The 10,690-nt window shown below is 34.8% G+C and overlaps 2 long non-coding RNA genes across 14 annotated transcripts; both read right to left on the bottom strand.

The window, feature by feature from the left end:
- Window positions 1–276: 276 nt before the first annotated feature.
- LOC110930368 lies at window positions 277–3,763 on the bottom strand. The gene is made up of 2 exons (XR_002587767.2): window positions 3,400–3,763; window positions 277–1,954 (listed from the first exon to the last, which is right to left on the bottom strand). It is a non-coding gene; the product is annotated as an uncharacterized LOC110930368 (long non-coding RNA).
- Window positions 3,764–6,417: 2,654 nt separating this feature from the next.
- Window positions 6,418–10,472, bottom strand: LOC110928193. Of its 13 annotated transcripts, XR_004888760.1 has the most exons (13): window positions 10,099–10,472; window positions 9,833–9,984; window positions 9,416–9,480; window positions 9,226–9,287; window positions 9,039–9,107; window positions 8,878–8,948; window positions 8,711–8,790; window positions 8,068–8,398; window positions 7,877–7,972; window positions 7,642–7,738; window positions 7,335–7,406; window positions 7,107–7,173; window positions 6,418–7,020 (listed from the first exon to the last, which is right to left on the bottom strand). It is a non-coding gene; the product is annotated as an uncharacterized LOC110928193 (long non-coding RNA). The 13 variants fall into 13 exon arrangements; XR_004888756.1 differs by having other exon boundaries at window positions 8,068–8,170; window positions 8,257–8,948; XR_004888757.1 differs by having other exon boundaries at window positions 8,711–8,948.
- Between the last annotated feature and the right edge of the window lie 218 nt (window positions 10,473–10,690).

The following is a 10,690-nucleotide window of genomic DNA, read 5'->3' as shown; positions in this document are numbered from 1 at the left end:
TGGGGATGTAGAGATGGCCGGTAGGGGAAGAATCCCCTATTTCCAGCTACAAAGTGTGGCGGCTCCATATCTTGTGCGCTAATAATGAGGTGAACACCTCTTTATATAGGAGATATGGGCCTCCCCTAACCTCAATGTGTAACGCCCATATTTCTTAATCCGAAAAGTAATATTACCATACTATTATTTAAGAAAAATTCGGGCATGACCCGTTCGTAATAAGAACGATTCCCTGTAAGATCATCGTGTAAGAACTTAAAGATAACGCAGCGGAAAAATAGCTTTAAAAATTCCTTTACGATCTTAAAATAATACACACATTCAAGAAGCTTACAAAATTCACTTCCCTTTTTACAAATTAATGTGTTACAAAATTAAGACTACGTAACCGTTCTTTCCGTACAATCCTTGTTATTCGACTCGATCTATGCCCGCTTATCTTCGATAGTGGTAGAAGAAATCCGTGTAGTACCTGTGGACATCACATACAACTTAACCATTAGTCATTGACAACATCATACAACAATAATCTGGTACAATTAAAAATCATATAACATTCAACAACATAAACTTTAATTCATTCGACTATCCTCTCGGATTCCTTTGTTTCGAGTTCGGCTTCCAGGTTCGGCTTTAATTCTACAAGAGTCTGACGTTCTCATCCCTGCATTACATTCCAATCTCAAGCACATCATTAGTAATGTCCATACTCAAACGTATTGAAACCATGTATACATGCATACCTGTCCCATTCTTTTCATAGGCGATAAATCCTACTTCGTGCATTCGTATATTCATACGTCTAATCATACGCACCTACATATCTACACATCTACTTATCTATATACATAACTAAATGCTTACATAATCATGTCTACACATACGTACTTACATTCAATTCTTGATTTAACCTATTCGCATTCACTTATCATACTCGTACATTAATTATGGAGTGCTTAGACTTGGATTTATGATCCAAAAGCATCAAGGAAACATTCAAAATTATGCTTGGGAGGCCCGTCGTAGACCACGGTTAATATACCGAAGCTTACGGTACACAAAATAACTTAATTAACGAATTTCAGCATTTAAAACATGTGGAGGCCGTCGGCGACGGCCCTATAGGGCGTCGGCGACGGCTATTAGTTTTTCGCGTAGCCAGAAACCTCCGTAGACAGGAAAATTAGGCGTCGGAGAAAACTGAAAATGCACAAGGCGTCGGCGACGGCCCATAGGGGCGTCAGCGACGGCCTCTAGTTTTGCCATTTTTCTGCTGTGTTGTTTTGTCGTTCGCACGCACAAAAACTTGCATAGCTTTTAAACCGTTTACCCGATTAACCTCCCGTTTCTTCCTGCATGATTATAAACTAACATTCTATTATGTGAACTTAAAGTCCAACATCCGGGTTAAGGAAATTCTTAACTTATACATTTTCGGCTTATTATCCATTACGAATTATTCGACCCGTCATGCATTTATCAACAACTCATATGTTTACACTTAAGGCTCACATAATGTTAATGTTATAACACCTTACACTAACCGGGCACATGAAATACTATCGACATTGCTTGTACAAACGTTCCGTGCTAAAGTATACCTTCACTTTGACCCATTAACCTAAGTCCCCATTCTCGGTTGGTGCACTTATGTGCAATTTTACCCATTACCCGGTTACATACCGTAGCCATTACATAGACATTATTCGTCATAGCATTACAACTTTATATTGTCCCATTCGGTCTACTAAGCTAAAATTACCAATTTCATACGACCAAAACCATATGAAACTTCAAACCCCATCATGCTTAATCAACTAACGCTACTTTACTTAAATAAAATAAGAAGTGATTATAGAAATCACTTACCTTGAGTGCTCCAATAAGTGTATTTGTGACCTTGCCTTATCTTGACCCGTTATCCTCCTATGCTTGAGCTCTCCTTGACACGTTCCTATTATCTCATTCCATTACATCCATTCAATAGTTAGTATACGTAATCATACGCATCACTAATCACACTTCTATTCACGTGTCAATCGCTTAACGAGTTCAACATGTATCATAATACTACAATGCTAATCAATCTAACAATTTATCATTTCATCATCACAAAAGTCATACATGAGCTTCTAGCATGCATAATTATGTATTTACATCATGTTCATTATTCTTTCAAAATTCCATACTTAGAATGATAACATTTTCTAAGTTAGGCAACTTGTTTCATACGTTAAACATTTCATACCATCTCTTAACACCCTGGTTTTTTACACATCCATTCTACTATTTTCTATCAACAACCCGTTTCGACCCGTTGGTGCAATCATATGCATAAACTAGTTGGTAAGTGTTTTAGACACTTAAAACAATCAAATAACTTACTAATAATTTATTAAAATCAGTAGTTCATGATTCATACAAGTGTGCATAACAATACAACTATTTTTACTTAATATTTATACTAAAAATGTGCAGCAACTTTCTGCGCAGCAGCTGTTCACGACACATTTTAACCCATTTATCTTCTGATTCAGTTCTTCATGTTCAAATATGAAATGATCTACACTCACAGACCTTTCTAAGCATATAAAGATCGTAACAATCGGGCGTTCCTATGATTTTATATGATTTTTACAAAATCAGCACAGAAGCTGAAATGCTTCCAAACAGCTTGCTGTCAAAACAGTATTGCCGACTTTGGGCACTGTTTTGGCCTGTTTAACATCCGAATTCAACAAACATGTTCAAACACAAAAAGTAATATGTTTAAATAGCTTTTTGAGCATATAAGGCTCGACCTCACAGGTCCTTCCTATGATTTTATATGATTTTTGCAAAATTGTTGCGCAACAAATTTTAATCCTAATCAGCTTTGTTACTCGATACACATAGCATGTTATTTTGTACACAACATCATAACTAAGCACTTTTCATACTTGTAATACATAATCGCCTTCATTACTATTTAATTAACATTCCATACAAGTGATAACACACACTAACCTATACTAGGCATTTCATCAAACACTTGGTGTGCAATCTACTTTCCAAGCATAGTGTACAAGTGGTTTAAGCATGTTCTTCCCAAATTCATCTCATGAACCATTACATTCAAACAAAATCATATTGTCACCTACATCATATTACTATCAAAACCTAATTCATAACACATGCATCAACATAATCAAAATCATCACTAAAAACATGTTCATCATAGTCTTTCTCATACTCATAAACATGGTTTCCTTCTAAATCCCTAAGATTACTAAAATTCAGCCATGATTCGATTTAAACATGATAACATTAGCAAGTATTCATGCCAATTTTTGATCGAATTCATACATTCATCAAAACCCACTTCACGGTTGTTCTCCAAAACTGAGAATCGAGACATACCTTATGATCCCCTTGTGATGGTGATCATTAATCCATGAGAATTCACGAATTTGAGCCTTGAATCATCCCTTAATTTGAAGCTTTTTTGAAGAACTAGCCAACTAGGGCTTGGCTTCTTGAAGCCCCTGTACGTTCGAGAACACACACGAATTGTGTGTTTGTGTGTGTTTATTTTTCATTTTAATAACTCAACTTCCATTTTACTTCAATTAGTCCCTCATGTTGGCACTTAGAACACATTTGGCACAACTCTCTCCATTTAATAGTTTTGCCATATACTTAACTAGGTTAATTAGCCTAGTTATTTATTTCATGATGTGTCTTATATGGACATACGACAAATATAAACATTCGGGTTTTGGGGTGTTACACAATGGGCCAGGCCCAGTTAGGGGTTATCTCTACAAGCCCACAACCTAGTGTAGTGTAAACTACAACGCGCTAGGCTTCACGGGTTAGTACGCAATAATAATAAATACTATAATAAAAGGCGATAAGTAACGGATATGTCCGGTCGTTCGGGTTGGGTCTAATACCATACCCCATCAGAAGAAAATAAGCTTTGTGGAGTTAAAGATCATGTTAGATGATTGAATAACGAGATAGATTGGAAGTGGGGCTGGAAGAGACACCGACATCAGAAGAAGAGATTACGGAATGGGAGCAATGTATTGGAGCAATAGTGTCGGCTGGGTGGAACGGCAGGCAGGATGAATGGGTCTGGTTGCGGGATGTTTCTGACAGATTCTCAGTTAGATCGGTCAAAATATTGTTGTACTCTACGATAGACGTTATCCAACTTTTTGTGATGGAATGGTGTAAGTGGGTGCCAACAAAATGTAACATATTTGCATGGATAGCTGAATTGAACATGCACCCCACTTTTACAGCTCTGAGTAGAAGGGTCATTCCTATTAATTCGGATAGATGCATCACGTGTGGCTCCGGATATTGAATCTATGGATCATATCTTCACAAGTCGTATGGTGGTTGCGGTTATGTGGCAATTTGTGAGTTTGTGGTGTAAGGTCACTCCGATCTTTGCTTTTAAAGTTAGGGACCTGCTGGAAATGCATAAATTGGTTGGCTTAGGGGATTGAGGGAAGGTAATATTTCAATGGATAGTGATTATCGCTTGTTAGAGAATATGGAAAGCTAGAAATGAGTTGGCAAAGAAGTTAAGATAGAGGAGATAATTGCATATGTGAAGTCTAATGATTTCTTATGGTATAGAAATAAATCAAGATTCAAATCGATAGAATGGATCAATTAGTGTAATTTTGTTTTTGTGTAGTTTTGTATATGTTGGGTGGTGGTCTCCTATGTTTGTAAGGAGACTTTTGTTTTTTGTTTTTTTTTTCCTGTTGGTTCTAATGTTGGTTCTAATGAAGTTAATCTTCTTTAAAAAAAAAATTCATCACCCAAAAATATCTTTATTGCATTGATTTAGAAGTCACAAATGAAGAAACCAAACAAAGCCGATGCGGTGTTATTAGATTGGTCCATCTAACATTTGCAATATTTTTTCTGAATATTATAAATAACTACTACATGTGTATAATAAGGATAGTTATATTACTATATGGTTTGCTTCTATACTAAATAATATTGTAAGAGCACCCACAATGTGCAACTCTTATCAAGTCCGAATCCTATGTAGCAAACTTTGAAGAGGTTCAAAGGTAGTTTGGTTTGTAGCAAGTCCGCAGATGCGGACCTCTAGCGGACAAGGTATGTGAGGCCCCTCACTCAAGTACACATATATATGTTTTTTTAATGGGGTTTATGGAAGTTTGTATACTGTGGGAAAAGTATGGTTTTTAAGGAAAATTTGTGAGTCTGATGTGACGTTGGGATGACGGATTGTGGGGTTTGTAAATTTTGGATGCTCTAAATATTTGAACATAAGTTTGAACTTTATTATCTGAACAATTTGTTTTTACAAAGTGTTACTGTGTTAGTGCAAATAGATTCTCTTTTCTTTTCATTCTAGGTAATTTACACAAATGATCTATGTAGATTCCATATTTATTTTATATATATTTAACCAAAGTTAGTGTTAGACCTCACATGTGTTACAAATCACAAATGATCTATGCAGATTCCATATTTATTTATATACATGTAACCAAAGTTAGTGTTAGACCTCACATATGTTACAAATCGATAAGTACAAGTCGCAAATTTATTACCTTTCAAATTTATACCTAAAAGTGTAATTTTAGTTCAACTACAAGGACCAGTGTGTTATTAACTCTTAAGTTAAAATTGTGGCTCCTAATGGTCCCCAAAAGTTCAATAAGTTGCATAGCAACACATTAATAAGGTACGAAATTATTCAACCCTAATAAAGAAATACATATTTTTATATCATCACTCACATTATTTTTTTCTCCATCAATATGTGTTGCTCTTTTTATCTCTTCTTTCTTTGGGTTGAGATCACTTATGCGATTGTATGAGGACCAAACATTAAATGAGTAATATTGGTTATAATTGACGATCTTGTGCTACCGACCGATGATGTCAGCCAGAAACATCACCAACGCCTCTTCAAACAACGTTCTTTGTTTGTATTACCGCCTCCACATCATCGATTTTCCAATCGACATCTTGATGATACACCAAAATAGAAACAATTTGGTGGATGAAAATTGGAGGTTTTACTATTTTAGGGTTAGATGACTACAAATCTGTTGAGTGAGATTATGTAAGTTTTAATTTTTGGCTGAGGTTATGGATTGATTTGGGGGATGGACTTTAGGGTTGAAATTGAAATTGGGTTTTGTAGGAACATTTTTTTTTCTTGCTTACAGTAAATGAATGGGGGAATGGTAAAAGAATCTGAGGGGTGAAGGTGGTGGAGGTGGGTGTCGGTGGTGGAGGTGGGTGGCAAAGGTGGTTATGCTGATAGTGTGGGTGGGTGGTGGAGTTGGGGATCTGAGCGTATTGTACGTTATTATATATAGTATACTAGTTTAAGAACCCGCGAGGTTCGCGGGTGGACTAAAACACAAATGAATAACTTTAATTTATTGAAGTAATCGTTTGAATTAAATAACCGTTCAAGTAATAATAAATTAGTAAACTACAATGAGACAAATAATGTAATATATCCAGATGCAAGCATAGCCCTCTCACTGAAATAATTCTGATTGTTGAAGTTTTCAAGAATTGAAGGATACACAAAATCAATTAAAGTTGAAATGGGATCCGATGTATCAGTGATTAGAAGGTACGAAACAGGTGCCAAAACCGAGGCCCATATATCATGATAAGGATTTTGGACTGCAAACCAAAACTAATGATCCGGTATAGCAAACCTGGGATGTAACAAACCCGAAGCCAGTCAACATAAAACCCAACTCAAATGATGGACATTGCACCAGGAGACCCAAAAGGATGTAACCCGAGTGACAATACTGAACAGCTGAAGCCCAAACTTTGACCCCCTATGAACATCGCTTGTATATCCTGTCAAAATGCAATTCCTGATCCAACAGCTAGCAAGAACGACTACATAAACACGCTGCCACATAAACTGAAAACTGCTGCACATAGGAAGTAATGTTTCAGGTCTGAACATTCCAGAATTTCCTACTTCAACCCATTTCTTTAAGCCTTCATGATAACCGTCACATCAAATTAAATACATTACATTTATTGTCTCCATATTACAGTTGTTAACTAAAATAACAATATTGTACCCGAATATTTCCATGCTCGGCTCAGTGTACGGATTGTAAGCCGGCTTGAAATGCAACTTGGACATTCCTGAAACAAAAAATGGCATGAGAACATACTGTATTTTTGATACGCTTAAGAATAATATACTTTAAATGATTTGGCATAAACAAAGATTATATTTGATTTAAATCATATTACTTGTAGCAAATTACAGTATCACCCTTAATATGAAGGAGGTTAGTATTTACCCAAACAGGAGAAGAAGTCAAGCAACACGCCTTGCAAATCCCCGAGACTTAGTCCACGATCACATATTAACCCTGAACAACCCATAAATAGAATAAATAAAACAATTTGTGGCAACTTCATCTGGATCTGTCAGAACCCGAGATAAGAACATATGATATTTAATCTTCAGCTTAAATAATTACTGAGAATTTGTCAAAATAGGGAATTTTTTGAAATTACACACCTCCCGATAATGGATAACTGAACTTTTTTTCAATTATTAGCAAGTATTTCACTGTATACAATAACAAATAGAGACAGAAATACCTTCTATTTGATGAAACTCAGCTAGGTGGGTCCGGTCAACAGCCACATTTCTGAAGACCCGATCAATACTATAGTACCTTTTGGCTTCGAAAGGTTTCTGCAAATTTTAGCAGATAAATAAAATACGCTTGTTTATCTCTTCAAAAACATTTTTCTTTACGCTTGTTTATTTTAAAAATTGTTACACAAACGTGCATGAAAATAAAATACGCGAAAGGTACATTGATAAATAAACCTTTGCATGTGGGTACAACATCCTTGAGGAAACCGCAGTTGTATGAGTTCGTAGTAAGTTTTTATTTGCTTCCTCTCTTTCTAGGCATACCCATACCTACAACATACATGTTGCTATACTTGTTACAAAAAAAATAAAAAATAATCTTAAAAGGTGAAGCTATAATATAAATGTTTCTTTTGATGGCATACCCTCTTGATCCATGACTTCCAGACTCATGAATCTGATATACTCTCTCAACCTAATCTTCCGGAAGCGTTTTTGTGGTGTGACACTTATGAAAAACTATAATTACTTATAATAAACGAAAGTACATATAAGATTATTTACTTTATATATCATTAAAGAGAAATGAAAAATTATAACGTTTGTTCATAAACCTCAAAATATATCCAATCTTGTATCAATAATTTCATTTTTATGAGCTAAGAGCTGAACTTTAGAATCAGAGTCAACCATAAGCTTGTTGAGCTTCTTGTTGCTCCTTCTTTGTGGCACTATCTTGCATTCCCTACTATAATACTGCAACATCTACTTGTTATTTGGTCATAAACTCATAATGATCCTTTTTTAAAAGTTAAAACAAATAATATATCAAGTAAAATAGATTAAATAACGGTTTTGAGTCAAAATAGTAACTTTCGAGCAGGATGAAACATTCTTTCTCCAAAGATCTATTTTTTTTTCAAATTTATAAATAATTAGTTTGTGAAAATTGGTTACAAAAGTTATATTGTTCAATCGTAGTTAACTTTGAAAGACTTTTAACCTTTTTGAGTAAGATGATCTTCCAAAGATGAAAATGTAAATTTAAGAAAAACATGTGAAGCTTACTTTTAGATGAACCCATAATGTGACGCGTTATAAACCGAGCTAGGAGAATCATGAAAAGTAGATGTATATTTTCACCCGCACTAAAAAGATAACATTAGCATCTAATCAATTAAAGTTGATACTTACAATGCAATCGAGACAATTTAAATAAACTTTTTTAATATTACCTATACAATTTCCTAGAGCCACGGTGGTCAAATCCCTTAACATGTGCTTGGCAATGCATACAATATCTTACCTATCAATACGAAAGAGAAACATGTTATAAGTAACATAAGACTAAAACGTATCCCAAAATAATGAGATTCCAAAACAATGAGTTTCATACCTTTGTAAGAACATTTGTGCCATCCATATCATGTAAATCCAATAGCCCTGCTTTAAAATCACCCCCAAACTTGGATGAATAGAAAAGAATTTAACAACAACTTTAGGAGATTTTTAACCCATTTCCCTTTTAAGGTACGTATTTAAATATGACCTGTTGTTGGAAAATAAAAGAGCAAGCAACGTACCAGTTTCGGCTCAAGTTGGAGGAATTGGACGTCTTCCATCACCACCAGCATCGTCAATTTGCCTGGATACAACCCAATAGCCTCGTAGAGCATAAATATTAAAAATCTCATAATTCTATGGATAAACAAAACCTTGAATTCGAGTGAAGAAAAGAAAAAAATTTCGATCCAGCGACCAAAAATCACAAACCTCAAAATTATAACCGGTATCCCATAACTTCAAATAAAACAGCTGATGTCTGTGGTGAATTCAACCTACAAGATAAAAAAAACCCATATTATTGTTAAGTGTCAACAACTACCAAAAGCAAACTGAAATAATAATCTGCAAATAGCAAGTATACTTGTCAGCATCCATTGAAGATTTGAAGCGATGAAAACACAATACCTGGTTTACAATTTCACCGCGATGGAACTTGAGCTAGTATACTTTATAAAGATTAAATCACTCAAATTTATCTAGTTATCTATGAAGAATACAAAAATTTTGGGAGTTCTGGTGTTTTCTAGGGTTTGGGTCTTTGAAGCAAATAATCGAACAGTTGGTGGGCATGAGTGTGTTAACAGATTAAATGGAATATTAGATGCGTAAAGCAGAAAAATTTACCTCAATTGTTCAAGAATCTGAAGAAATTTGAATGAGGGGCGGCAGATTCCTATAACGATTTGTGGGTTTTATCAATTTATCATCGATTAGATGAACGAATCTTCAAGAAGATAATGTTGCAATGATCGAAATCGTCGATTAGATGATCGGATCTTCAAGAAGATGATGTCGCCCATCGTAAAAAGTGTACAAACATTAAAACCCTAGTTTAGTCGGCCTCCTTTAATGGTCTGAAGAACATACGTGCAGAAATGAAAGAACCTTACCTTGATTGTCTGAAGAACATACGTGCAGAAATAGATCAGTAGTCGAAACCCTAGTTTAGTCGGCCTCCTTTAATGGTCTATGGTCTGGACCCTAGATCATGGAGAAAGATGTAAGAGCATAAATTGTGGCGATTTAGGCTTGAATCGACATCACCAAATGGAACGATGTTCTTCTTCATTGATTTAAGGGTGAATACAGAAAGACAGAGAGAAAGAGAAAATCTGGATCTAGGTTCTTGGGAATTTGAGAGAGAGAGAGAGAGAAATGGATTGCCGCCCAAAGAAGATTTGTGTGGAATATTAAGTTGACAGGTGGCAAAAACAGGTTTAAGCAAATGCCAAGTGGCCAAAATTGTTTTGTTTTAATATAAGTAATAGATAATTATTTATATATATTATATTTAATATACACACATAATATTAAATGAAAACAAGTTATTTTATATTATATATAATTAAATGAAAATAGATATGTATAAATGAGGTTTATAAATTATTATTTTTTTATTTTTAAGATTTGATTAAAATGGCAATTTAGAAACATTTTTTTGTTAATGCCAAAAATACACCTGATATTATAACTAAGTTTTTA

This window comes from Helianthus annuus, chromosome 3 (genome assembly GCF_002127325.2).
Source record: "Helianthus annuus cultivar XRQ/B chromosome 3, HanXRQr2.0-SUNRISE, whole genome shotgun sequence".
NCBI lineage: Eukaryota > Viridiplantae > Streptophyta > Magnoliopsida > Asterales > Asteraceae > Helianthus > Helianthus annuus.
Note: the sequence above shows the minus strand (reverse complement) of the source record. Positions and strands in the feature narration are given on the sequence as shown.